The sequence below is a fragment of the Pseudophryne corroboree genome, chromosome 3 (genome assembly GCF_028390025.1).
Source record: "Pseudophryne corroboree isolate aPseCor3 chromosome 3, aPseCor3.hap2, whole genome shotgun sequence".
NCBI lineage: Eukaryota > Metazoa > Chordata > Amphibia > Anura > Myobatrachidae > Pseudophryne > Pseudophryne corroboree.
This window is the reverse complement of record NC_086446.1, coordinates 37,863,281-37,877,737: the sequence shown is the minus strand read 5'-3', so window position 1 is coordinate 37,877,737 and position 14,457 is coordinate 37,863,281. Positions and strand designations below refer to the sequence as shown.

General features: G+C 47.1%; 1 pseudogene; it reads left to right on the top strand.

The window, feature by feature from the left end:
• Positions 1–2,311: 2,311 nt before the first annotated feature.
• On the top strand, positions 2,312–13,906 carry LOC135057121 (metal transporter CNNM4-like; annotated as a pseudogene).
• The last annotated feature ends 551 nt before the right edge of the window (positions 13,907–14,457 follow it).

Here is a 14,457-nt window from a genome sequence, read left to right as displayed (position 1 = left end):
TAGGTCTATTTTGTACCACAGGTTGTAGATAGAAGTCCAGATATTTGGAAACCTGAAAATAAAGAGAGTCTCTGGCAGAGACAATCGGTCTCCCAGGTGGGTTACGTGCATCTTTGTGTATTTTCGGTAACAGATTGAAAACAGGGACTCGTGGGCAGTCCTTCAGAAGAGCATTCATCACAGATTCAGTGATAACATCATCGTCGCTAGCTAACTGTAAGATATCCTTCAGTTCTTTATGAAACTCCTCAGTCGGATTCTTGCGCAGGGGAGTGTAGATGGATTCATTCCTTAATTGACGATATGCTTCAATCTTATATGTTTCCAGGTCTTGCACTACGATCCCGCCGCCCTTGTCGGCCGGACGTATGGTAATGTCCCTGTAATTAGACAAGTCACGCAACGCCTTCCATTCATTGGTGGATAGATTTCTTGTGACAGATTTGTTCTCTTTGTCACAGTCCTCAATACATCCTGATATGGTCCTGGTGAAAACCTTGATGGCTGAGTTGTTAGAAAAGGGTTCAAAATTAGATTTCACCCTAATAGGGCATGTCGGAGCAGTTGTCTGTTCCGGCTTAGATACTACCTGGTTCTTGCCAAAGTATTCTTTTAACCGCAGTGGTCTATTTAAGCGGTGTTAATCAATTTTACTTCTCAGTGAGTTATGGGAATTTGTTGGAACAAAACTCAAGCCCCTCTTCAGGACTGAGGTCTCATCATCACTCAGAATACGGGAGGAAAGGTTAAAAATCATTTCTTTGGTTTTACTGCCCGCTTTGCTCTGCCTTTCGCATTGTCCGCCTCTGCGGGTTCTCGATCTCCGGTGCTTTCTATGCGTGCCCTGGTGGTCACCCCTAAAGGGGATTGACCCCTGGATTTTGGATATTTGGAGCTGGCTGGCTCCGTCTCACTGCAGGATGCACCACTGGAAGTCTCCGTGTCCATTGCAGATCGGTTTCCACGCAAGTCGACCCTCTTAGTGCGTATCCAAAATCCAGGGGTCAATCCCCTTTAGGGGTGACCACCAGGGCACGCATAGAAAGCACCGGAGATCGAGAACCCGCAGAGGCGGACAATGCGAAAGGCAGAGCAAAGCGGGCAGTAAAACCAAAGAAATGATTTTTAACCTTTCCTCCCGTATTCTGAGTGATGATGAGACCTCAGTCCTGAAGAGGGGCTTGAGTTTTGTTCCAACAAATTCCCATAACTCACTGAGAAGTAAAATTGATTTACACCGCTTAAATAGACAACTGCGGTTAAAAGAATACTTTGGCAAGAACCAGGTAGTATCTAAGCCGGAACAGACAACTGCTCCGACATGCCCTATTAGGGTGAAATCTAATTTTGAACCCTTTTCTAACAACTCAGCCATCAAGGTTTTCACCAGGACCATATCAGGATGTATTGAGGACTGTGACAAGAGAACAAATCTGTCACAAGAAATCTATCCACCAATGAATGGAAGGCGTTGCGTGACTTGTCTAATTACAGGGACATTACCATACGTCCGGCCGACAAGGGCGGCAGGATCGTAGTGCAAGACCTGGAAACATACAAGATTGAAGCATATCGTCAATTAAGGGATGAATCCATCTACACTCCCCTGCGCAAGAATCCGACTGAGGAGTTTCATAAAGAACTGAAGGATATCTTACAGTTAGCTAGCGACGATGATGTTATCACTGAATCTGTGATGAATGATCTTCTGAAGGACTGCCCACGAGTCCCTGTTTTCAATCTGTTACCGAAAATACACAAAGATGCACGTAACCCACCTGGGAGACCGATTGTCTCTGCCAGAGACTCTCTTTATTTTCTGGTTTCCAAATATCTGGACTTCTATCTACAACCTGTGGTACAAAATAGACCTACGTACCTGAAGGATACTACCATGTTCCTACAGAAACTTAGGGATTTTGGTGTGGTTCCAGGTGACTGCTGGTTATGTACAGCCGACGTGGTGAGTCTTTACACCAACATTCCCCATGACAGGGGGATAGAAGCAGTTCGGCTGCTCATAACCGGCAATCCCTTATATAAGGGTCCAAATATTGTATTCTTTTTGAAATTACTTAGAGTGGTTCTTAAGAGGAATTATTTTGTTTTCAATGATGAATTCTTTTTACAGAGGCAAGGGTGTGCGATGGGTGCGTGTGTCGCACCCACGTACGCCAATGCATTTATGTTTAACGTGGAGGAAGAATTGTTTCTTAACAGCCGTAATATTGATTTCATTCCTTTATACACTAGATTCATAGATGATGTCTTTTTTCTATGGATTGGGGCCCCTGATTCATTGCATAGCATGATGAGTGATATTAATTCTAGAGATCCTAATATCAAATTCACGTATAACATTCAAAAAGAAAAAATTCAATTCTTAGATGTAGAAGTAAGCATCAGAGAATCTGCCTTTATTACTTCGATTTATCAGAAGCCCACAGATTGCAACAATTTATTGCAAGCAGCCAGCCATCACCCTGATTCCTTAAAGAGGGGGCTTCCCTATTCCCAGTTTCTCCGTGTGCACCGCATTTGCAGTTACACTGCGGATGAGGCTGCTAAGATGGATGCCATGACAAAGAAATTTCTTGAGAGAGGATATCATAGTAATGATTTAAGAATTGCCAAATCCAAGGCATTGGCGACTCCGAAATTTAGTACTGGGATGAGTACTGTTGAGAGTAAAATCGATTCCTCAGTTATTTGGGTTAATAACTATACCGTAGCCACTAAAAAATTGATATCTACTGCTAAGGGAATTTGGCCAGTAATTCAATCGGACCCTGATTTACCAGATTTATCTAAATGTAGGTTACTTCCCTGCTACACTAGGGGCAGAAATGTTAGGGACTTTGTGGTCCACACAGATATTTCAGGAACATCAAAAACAACTGAGCACTTTATGACTAAGAAACCAGGCAATTACAGGTGCCTTGGATGTACAACTTGCTCTTACTTAGAGACTGGTGACTACATCACCCACCCGCACACGGGCAGAAAAATTAAAATTAAACATGTTCTAACCTGCTCCAGCAAATTTGTTGTGTACTGCATCATATGCCCTTGTAGCCTATATTATATAGGGAAAACCGTTTGCCAGTTTAAAGAGAGAATGGCACAGCACCGCAGCGCCATCAAACAATCCCTGGAGGGTAAGAATGTGGACCAACCGGTTGCCAAGCATTTCAAGGCGAGGGGACACACACTCTCATCCCTATGTTATAAAATACTAGATCAGGTCATTGAGGATAACAGGGGTGGTGACAGAGCTAGAGCGCTCTTGCAATGTGAAGCCAAATGGATTCATCTTTTAAATACGATTGCTCCAAATGGCTTAAATGAAATGCTTTCTCTTGGCTGTTTTTTATAAATCATTGCACATTTCTACAATATATGATATTGGATTGTTTATCATGATTGAAACTCCTGACATTCTGTGCATGTAAACCGCTGTTACTTGTTTTGTGTATAGATTCCATGACAACAGATTCCATGGTAACGGTGATTCTGTCTTCCGTTCGGCGCCGTCTGACAGTGATGACGTCGGCGGAAGCACGGAGTTTGTCTGCACATGCACTTTTTTCACTTCACTTGTTTGGTATAAAGGTAAGCTTTGTTTGTTTTTATATGTTGTTACCTGACGAAGGATAATAAATCCGAAACATTGTACACTGACCTGGGGTCCCCGGTCGTTATTCAAGGAGTCCGTGAGTGCCGCCTGTAACCTTGCTATATTTATATATATATATAGGATAATGCCCGCGTTCACTGATAGGCGGATGTGTGACATGTGATATACAGGGGTGGGAAATATGTAACAGGCAATATACAAGGGGGAGCATATATGTTACAGGTGAGATACAGGACACTACAGGCCGCTCCCCCTGTATAATAGTAGTAACAGGACACCAAGGCCGCTCCCCCTATATAATAATAAGAATAACAGGACACCACAGGCTGCTCCCAATGTATAATAGTAGTAACAGGACACCACAGGCCGCTCCCCCTGTATAATAATAATGACAGGACACCACAGGCCGCTCCCCCTATATAATAATAAGAATAACAGGACACCACAGGCTGCTCCCCATGTATAATAGTAGTAACAGAACAATTCTTTTATATATTCTTTTAATTCAATTATACAGGGCTGCTCCCCCTGTATAATATTAAGAATAACAGGACACTAAAGGCTGCTCCCCTTGTATAATAGTAACAGGACACCACAGGCTATTGACCCTGTATAATTATAAATAATAATAATAGGACACCACAGGTGGCTCCCCCTGTATAATAATAATAATAATAATAATAATAATAATGACAGTACACCACAGGTGGCTCCCCCTGTATAATAATAATAATGACAGAACACCACAGGCTGCTCTCCCTGTATAAAAATAATAACAGGACACCACAGGCTGCTCCTCCTGTATAATGAAAATAGCAGGACTTCACAGACTGCTCCCCCTCTATATTAATATTATTAATAATAATAATAATAATAATAATAATAATAATAATGACAAGACACCACAGGCTGCTCTCCCTGTATAATAATAATAATAATAATAATGACATGACACCACAGGCTATTACCCCTGTATTATAATAATAATAACAACAGGTACACCACAGGCTACTCCCCCTGTATTATTATAATAATAATAATAAAATTAATAACAACAACAACAGGACACCACAGGCCGCTCCCCCTGTATAATAATAATAATGACAGGATACCACAGGCTGCTGCCCTGTATAATAGTAGTAACAGGACACCACAGGCTGCTCCCCCTGTAGAATAAGAAAAACAGGACACCACAGGCTGCTCCCCTTGTATAATAGTAGTGGACACTACAGGCTGCTCCCCCGTATAATAGTAGTAACAGGACACCACAGGCTATTCCCCCTGTATAATAATAATAATAATAGAATTGTAATACCTACCGGTAAATCCTTTTCTCCTAGTCCGTAGAGGATGCTGGGGACTCCAAAAGGACCATGGGGTATAGACGGGATCCGCAGGAGACATGGGCACACTAAAACGACTTTGACTGGGTGTGAACTGGCTCCTCCCTCTATGCCCCTCCTCCAGACCTCAGTTATAGGAACTGTGCCCAAGGGAGACGGACATTTCGAGGAAAGGATTTTTGTTAAACTAATGGTGAGATACATACCAGCTCACACCACAAACACACCGTACAACTGGATTAGCAGGAATACAAGATAACAGTATGAACTAACAACAGCAACAAGATGAATATAACTGATACACAACCTTCGTGTAACCGAAAACAACCACTAACAATACAACTGCAAGTAACAGTCCACACTGGGACGGGCGCCCAGCATCCTCTACGGACTAGGAGAAAAGGATTTACCGGTAGATATTAAAATCCTATTTTCTCTTACGTCCTAGAGGATGCTGGGGACTCCAAAAGGACCATGGGGTCTATACCAAAGCTACAGACCGGGCGAGAAAGTGCAGACGACTCTGCAGCACTGATTGAGCAAACATAAGGTCCTCGTCAGCCAGGGTATCAAACTTGTCGATCTTAGCAAAAGTGTTTGAACCCGACCACGTAGCTGCTCGTCAAAGTTGAAGTGCAGAGACCCCTCGGACAGCCACCCAAGATGAGCCCACCATCCTGGTAGAATGGGCCTTCACTGACATCGGCAACCCAGCCGAAGAATGAGCGTGCTGAATCGAAATTACAAATCCAGCGTGCAATAGTCTGCTTGGAAGCAGGATTTCCAATCTTGTTGGAAGCATACAGGACAAACAGAGCCTCCGTTTTCCTAACAATAGCCGTTCTGGCGACATAAATTTTCAACGCTCTCACGACATCAAGAGATCTTGGCACCGTCACGGCATCCGTAGCCACAGGCACCACAATAGGTTGATTAATGTGAAACGAAGACACCACCTTGGGCAGAAATTGTTGACGAGTCCTCAATTCCGCTCTATCCACATGAAAAATCAAATATGGGCTCTTGTGAGATAAAGCCGCCAATTCTGACACTCGTCTGGCAGACGCCAAATCCAAAAGCATGACCACTTTCCAAGTGAGAAACTTTATCTCAACCTTTCGCAAAGGTTCAAACCAGTGAGACATAAGAAACTGTAAGACCACTTCAAGATCCCACGGTACCATGGGTGGCACAAATGGAGGATGGATATGCAGCACTCCCTTCACGAAAGTCTGAACCTCAGGAAGGGCGGCCAATTCTTTTTGAAAGAAAATAGATAAAGTCAAAATCTGCGCTTTGATGGAACCCAATTTCAGGCCTGCATCCACACCTGCCTGCAAAAAATGGAGAAACCGACCCAAGTGAAATTCCTCCGCAGGAGCTGTTTTGGTTTCACACCATGACACATATTTTCTCCAAATACGGTGATAATGTTTTGCCGTGACTAGCCTTAAGGAGAGTGTGGATGACTTCCCCAGGAAAACCTTTATGAGCTAGGATTGGGCGTTCAACCTCCACGCCGTCAAAAGTAACCACGGTAAGTCCGGAAACACGCATGGCCCCTGCAGTAACAGGTCCTCTCTTAGAGGAAGCGGCCAAGGATCTTCTATAAGCAATTCCTGAAGATCCGGATACCAGGCTCTCCGTGGCCAATCTGGAACGACGAGTATTGCCTGAACCCTTGTTCGTCTTATGATCCTCAGCACTTTTGGAATGAGAGGAAGTGGAGGGAACACATATACCGACTGAAACACCCACGGAGTTACCAGGGCGTCCACTGCACTGGCTTGGGGGTCTCTTGACCTGGAACAATACCTCAGTAGCTTCTTGTTGAGGCGAGACGCCATCATGTCTATTTGAGGGATTCCCCAACACCTTGTTACTTCTGCAAACACCTCTGGATGAAGGGCCCACTCTCCTGGATGGAGATCGTGTCTGCTGAGAAAGTCTGCTTCCCAGTTGTCCACGCCCGGAGGGAAAACTGCTGACAGAGCGCTCACGTGCTGTTCCGCCTAGCAGAGAACTCTTGTGGCCTCCGCCATTGCCGCTCTGCTCTTTGTTCCGCCCTGGCGGTTTACGTACGCCACCGCTGTTATGTTGACCGACTGGATCAGGACAGGTAGACCTTGAAGAAGGTTCTTTGCTTGCAGAAGGCCGTTGTAAATGGCTCATAACTCCAGAACATTTATGTGGAGACAAGATTCCTGGCTTGACCATTTTCCCTGGAAACTTCTTCCTTGTGTGACTGCTCCCCAGCCTCGGAGACTTGCATCCGTGGTCAGCGGGACCCAATCCTGGATTCCAAATCTGCATCCCTCTAGAAGGTGAGAACTTTGCAGCCACCACAGGAGAGAAATTCTGGTCCTGGAAGATAGACTTATTTTCCGGTGCATGTGCAGGTGAGACCCGGACCATTTGTTCAGCAGATCCCACTGAAACACCCGGGCATGAAACCTGCCAAACGGAATGGCTTCGTAAGCTGCAACCATCTTCCCTAGCACTCGAGTGCATTGATGAATCAACACTCTTGCCGGTTTCAGAATCTCCTTGACCATGGTCTGGATTTCCAGAGCTTTTTCCGTCCGCCGGAAGAAACACTCTCTGCAGTTCCGTGTCTAGGATCATGCCCAAGAAGGACAGCCGAGTTGTCGGAATCAACTGAGACTTTGGCAAATTGAGAATCCAACCACGATATTGCAGAACCATCAGGGAGAGTTTCACGCTTCTTAGCAACTGCTCTTTTGATCTCGCCTTTATCAGGAGATCGTCCAAATACGGGATAATTGTGACACCCTGCTTGCGCAGGAGCACCATCATTTCCGCCATTACCTTGGTGAAAATCCTCGGGCCGTGGAAAGCCCTGGTAATGACAAACCTGTACCGCAAATCTCAGGTACACCTGATGAGGTGGATATATGGGAACATGAAGGTATGCATCCTTTATGTCCAGGGATACCATAAAATCTCCTCCTTTCTAGGCTGTCGATGACCGCTCTGAGCGATTGTGCCTTGAACTTGAACCTTTTCAAGTATAGGTTCAAGGATTTTAAATGTAAAATGGGTCTGACCGAACAGTCCGGTTTCGGGACCACTAACAGGGTTGCTTACTACCCCTTCTCATGTAGAAGTAGGGAAACTTTGACCACCACCTGTTGATGATACAATTTGTGAATTGCATTTAACAGTAGCTCCCTTTCTGGGGGAGAAGCTGTTAAGGCCGATTTAAAAAACTGGCGAGGAGACACCCCTTCGAATTCCAACTTGTAACCCTGGGAAATGATTTCTATTGCCCCGGGATCCACCTGTGAGTGAACGTGCCCCCCCCCCTCCCACGGGGTGGACTCCCTCAGCGTAGTTCCTGTATCACGCCGTGGATTTTGTAGAGGCCTGGGAGGACTTCTGCTCCTGGGAACTAGCTGTGGTTGGCAGCTTGTTTCCCCTGCCCTTACCTCTGGCAAGAAAAGACGATCCTCGTACTCTCTTGTTTCTATTTAACCGAAAGGACTGCATTTGATAATGTAGTGCTTTCTTGGGCGGTGAGGAAATACATGGCAAAAATTTTATTCAGTTGCAGTAGTTGTGGAGACCAGGTCTGAAAGACCTTCCCCAAACAATTCCTCACCCTTGTAAGGTAAAACCTCCATGGTGCCTTTTGAGTCGGCATCACCTGTCCATTGCTGGGTCCATAGGACTCGTCTAGCAGAAATCGACATAGCATTTATTTCTAGAACCCAGTAGGCCAATGTCTCTTTGAGCATTTCTCATATATAAGACAGCATCTTTAATATGACCCAGGGTCTATAAAACGGTATCCTTATCCAGGGTATTAATTTCCGTCGATAAGGTACCTATCCGCGCTGCTATAGCGCTACAAACCCAAGCCGACACTATCGCCGGTTTGAGTAAGGTACTAGAATTGTGTAGATGGACTTCAAGGTAGCCTGCTGTCTGCGATCAGCAGGATCCCTGAAGGTAGCCATAATGGTAGCGCTACCTTTTTGGATAAGCGTGTCCAAGCTTTTTCCCCTCTTGGGGAAGATTCTCACCGTATCCTGTCCTTAGTCGGGAAAGGATATGCCCTAAGAATTCATTTTGAGAATCTGCAGTTTCTTGTCTGGAGATTCCCAAGCCTTTTCAATAACTTGTTCATGAGATGGGGGAAAGTTTACCTCAGGTTTCCTTACCCTATACATGTGTACCCTCGTGTCAGGGACAGGGGGTTTGATATGCAAATCATCTTTTATTACAATAATCATATATTGAATACTTTTAGCCAATTCTGCCTGTAACTTTGCATCATCGTAGTCGACACTGAAGTCAGAATCCGTGTTGGTACCAGTGTCTACTATTTGGGATAGTGGGCGCTTTTGAGACCCCGAAGGTCCCTGTGACATAGGTGAAAGGCAGGGTTTGACTCCCTGTACATTCCCTAGATTCAGTGCAATAAATTCACATTAGAACTTTAACATTCCACATAGCCAACCAGTTAGGTGTCGGTGTTGCCGACAGAGACACCACAGTCATTTACTCCACCTCCTCCCTATGAGAGCCTTCTACCTCAGACATGCCGACACACGCGTACCGACACCACACACTCAGGGAAACCTCTTATCTGAAGACAGTTCCCCCACAAGGCCCTTTGGAGAGACAGAGAGAGAGTATGCCAGCACTCACCCAGCGCTAATGACCCAGGAAAAAAACACACAATATGTTTACCCAGATAGCGCTGTAATCTTTATTTTGCGCCAATTATGTGCCCCCTCCTCCTTCTTTAAAACCCTCTTTCTCCGTGGATAAGCAGGGGAGAGTCCGGGGAGCTTCCTCTCAGCGCTGTGCTGTGGAGAAAATGGCGCTGGTGAGTGCTGAGGAAGAAGCCCCGCCCCCTCAGTGGCGGGCTTCTGTCCCGCTCAAATAATGAAACACCTGGCGGGGGCTCTTTATATATACAGCGCCTAGCTGTATATATGTCTTTTTGCCAGTAAAAGAGGTTAATATGCTGCCCAGGGCGCCCCCCCTGCACCCTGCACCCTTACAGTGACTGTCGTGTGTGACGTGTGTGGGAGCAACGGCGCACAGCTTTACTGCTGTGCGTTACCTCAGTGAAGATCTGAAGTCTTCTTTCTTCCGGCTCTGTGAGGAGGACGGCGGCGGCGCGGCTCCAGGACGAACTCCAGGGTGAGACCTGTGTTCTGACTCCCTCTGGAGCTAATGGTGTCCAGTAGCCTAAGAAGCAGAGCCTAACATTAAAGTAGGTCTGTTTCTCTCCCCTCAGTCCCTCGATGCAGGGAGCCTGTTGCCAGCAGAGCTCCCTGAAAATAAAAAACCTAACAAATATACTTTCTTTTCAGGAAACTCAGGAGAGCTCCCTGTAATGCACTCAGTCTCCTCTGGGCACAGTAGTAAACTGAGGTCTGGAGGAGGGGCATAGAGGGAGGAGCCAGTGCACACCCATACCTAAAGTTCTTTCTTAGTGCCCATGTCCCCTGCGGAGCCCGTCTATCCCCCATGGTCCTTACGGAGTCCCCAGCATCCTCTAGGACGTAAGAGAAAATCATAATAAACAGGACACCACAGGCTGCTCCCCCTGTATAATAATAGGACACAACAGGCTGCTCCCCCTGTATAATAATAGTAATAATAATAACAATAACAGGACACCACAGGCTGCTCCCCCTGTATAATAATAAGAATAATAATAACAACAACAGGACACCACAGGCTGCTCCCCCGTATATTAGTAGTAACAAAACAACATAGGCTGCTCCCCTTGTATAATAGTAGTGGACACTACATGCTGCTGCCCCCCGTATAATAGTAATAACAGGACACCACAGGCTATTCCCCCTGTATAATTATAATAATATAATAATAATAAGGACCCCATTACCTGTTGCCGGACGACTGACTCCCGCTCGAGGGAAACCCGGAAGTTGCCGCGAAAGAAAAAAACTCTCTTCCTGTATGTGGAACGCACAGGCCGGAAGTGAAGTGGAACGCACAGCCCGGAAGTGAGGTGTGATTGGCAGGGGAACGCAAGCTGCTTCCTCCTCAGTGACCGGCCACACTGACGTTCATATCCCCGCCCTCGACCCCTCCTCCAGCCCCGCCCTCGCCCCCTCCTCCAGCCCCGGCCTCAGCACAGGGAGAGGGCGCGGGTCCCGCACATGGCAGTGTGACAGGCGCTGGGGGCAGGCAGGGAGGTGTGAGAGAGGGCGGGTACCCGTGCAGCTGCTGCAGGACACAGAGCAAGGGCTGCATAGGTGCAATGCTTTCTGTGTGTATATCCAGAGATAGATGTACAGGGCGCCGGCACATCTGCAGCGCAGCCTCATCCGGGCGCATTGTTTTCTTATTAACCGGCTACAAAACAGCAAGCTGGGCAGACTTTTATTATGTAAGTTTAGAACCGGCCGGTGGTTGCGTGTTGATTGAGATATATATTTTTCGATATATATTTTATATATGTTTTAAATAAATTTTACCAACTTTTCAATTCCTGTGCGCTGTAATATTTTTTCCTTCTTTTTTTCCCCTAAACAAACTCCCAGGGCTGAGTGTATCACTGGTGGAACAGGAATTGTTTTAGGTGAAGCGCTTGATTAATTGTTGCGTGTTTGTATTTTTTAACTTCTGTGAGACACTTCCAGGGATCGCGTGGCCGTCACCAGGGGGCAGTTAAGGTTCAAATCGTGTTCCGTCCGCGGCCTAGAGAGGCACGGCACTGGCGTGGACACTGTCACCGAGCAGGGACCCCACTAGACCACCTGGGCAGTAGGAGCACAGGTCAGGTCTATTTACACCTGTTTTAAATAATGCTCCATAGAACCTGGGGTGGAAGTCCAGCATTGACCTGTAGCCCCGGCCCAGGGCACCATCTCAAGTAGATTTTCTCGCCCTTGGGCTGCTTTACTCCTGCATTATCCTCCAGCCTCAGGGCTGTGCTGTGATATAAGGGTCTTTTTGCAGCATTATTAACCATTTGTATACTCATTGCATGTGACTGCCTGTATCTGCTGTCTGGTTTTCGTTTTCATGTATCCCATATATTCTATAGCCTAGGCTAGGTGCATTTGGGTTAGAATTGCAGTTTTTGGCAGCTGCTGCGGAAGAGCCAGACGCCCCGGGTGTACGCGCTGTGCACCCGCCGTGGTCCCGGCCTGCCCTGGATGCTGCACCTGGCGCCGGAGGGCTGGCTGCGGGTGCTGAAGGAGCCTGTCTGGCTGCAGGGGATCATCATCGCCGTGCTGCTCGCCCTCTCCGGCATCTTCAGCGGCCTCAACCTGGACCTGATGACGCTGGACCCCATGGAGCTGCGGGTGGTGCAGCGCTGCGGCTCGGAGCGGGAGAGGAGCTACGCCGCCAAGACCACGGGCAACTACCTGCTGTGCTCGCTGCTGCTGGGCAACATCCTGGTCAACACCACGCTCACCTCACTGCTGGACGAGCTCATAGGCTCCGTCATCGCCTTCACCAGCGGCATCGTGGTGCTGGGCGAGATAGTGCCACAGGCCCCCGTGCTCCCAGCACGGCCTGGCCGTGGGCACCAATACCCTGTGGCTCACCCGCATCTTCATGGTGCTGGCCTTCCCGGTCAGCCGCCTGCTGGACTGCGTCCTGGGCCAGGAGATCAGCACTGTCTACAACCGGGAGAAGCTGCTGGAGATGCTGAAGGTTACTGAGCCATACAGTGGACTGGTACGGGAAGAGATGAAAATCATCCAGGGATCGCTGGAGCTGCGCACAAAGACAGTGGAGGATGTGATGACCAAAGTGGAGGACTGCTTTATGCTAACCAACGACGCCATATTAGACTTTAACACCATGTCCAGCATTATGGAGAGTGGCTACACCCGTATCCCTGTGTATGAGAATGAGCGCTCCAACATTGTGGACATCCTCTACATGAAAGACTTGGCCTTCGTGGATCCCGATGACTGCACCCCCCTGAGCACCATCACCCATTTCTATAGTCATCCCGTCCACTTTGTGTGACACCAAGTTGGATGCTGTGCTGGAGGAGTCCAAGAAGGGAAAGTCTCACTTGGCCATTGTACAGAAAGTGAACAGCGAAGGAGAGAGTGATCCATTCTATGAGGTGATGGGTCTAGTAACTCTCGAGGATGTCATTGAAGAAATTATCAAATCAGAGATTTTGGATGAATCCGATCTTTATACGGATAATCGTAGTAAAGAGTTGTTTGTCGTCAGGATTTCTCAGTTTTCAAAGACCCAGATCATGAGCTAAGAGTATAAAAATTTCCCACCAGCTGCTCCTTGCTGCCCATCACTTCTTATCCACAGAGGTGTCCCTGTTTGCACCCACCTTGGTATCGGAGAAGATGCTCCTGCACCTGCTAAAGTACCCAGATGTAGTGCAGGAGCTGCATTTCAATGAGGATGAGAAGAAGGCACCTGAAGACTACCTGTACCAGTGCAACAAGATAGCTGACTACTTCATCCTTATCTTACAGGGGAAGGTTGAAGTGGAGGCTGGGAAGGAGAATATCAAATTTAAGTCTGGAGCTTTCTCCTACTACGGTGTCATGGCCATGAGTGTCTCATCAGCTAATGAGCTCCACTCCCCCTCTCACATGGGCAACCTGAACAGGTCCTCATCCCTCAAACATGAATGCTCAAACTCCATCTCCTCAACCATCAGTGGCAGCAACACTCAGCTCAGTGTCCAAACGCAATACACAGCGGACTTCAGCGTTCGGGCCCTGGGTGTCTTGCAGTATGTAAAAAGGGACCAGTATCAAGGAACCCTGATGTCTTCCCGGTTGGATAGTAGCCCTCAGTTCCTGAGGGAGGAACCCACAAGCCTGACTGCACCTTGTCAGAGCACAGTGGGGTATTAGTGGGTGAAACCACCAGTCTCCTGAACCAGAGGAACTCTCAGCACAGCCTGCATCACAATGCTGTTTGACAACACCATGGGCGCTGTTGTAGCATTGCTCTGCCTGTTCTTTACCAGTGGATCAGCCTAGAGAAAGACTTTGCAATATCTAACTGGATAACAGTGTGACTGTGTACTGCATGCAAAGCTTTATCCTACAATGACAAAGAGAGCAGACTTCCATGAACAATTGAGGCCGTGGCACTACGCTTGTCATGTCTGTATGGGGAGAGCTTTGCAAGCCTCCTGTTCCGGAGTGTTCATAATGATGTTCTCCAGACCTTCAGCATGGCCAGTAATCAGAGCAATGTTCTGCAATGCTGGAGCATAAAGACTTGTCTAGAGGAGAACATTAGACTACCAAAAGGTAACTGGCAGAGCGAGGTTCTGCTGTACTTTGGAAATGGTTTGATGCTGTGCAGAGCATCAACTCAGGGAAGGATTTCTACATGTGCACTGGAGACCCCCAACTCTAAAAAGGGGATCTATTTGTCTATCTTCCTTGGGGGGAGTGGGTAGTGCTTTGTCTTCCTATATATGTGGGTGCTTTACCCACACCATCTTTCATTCTTCTAAATACC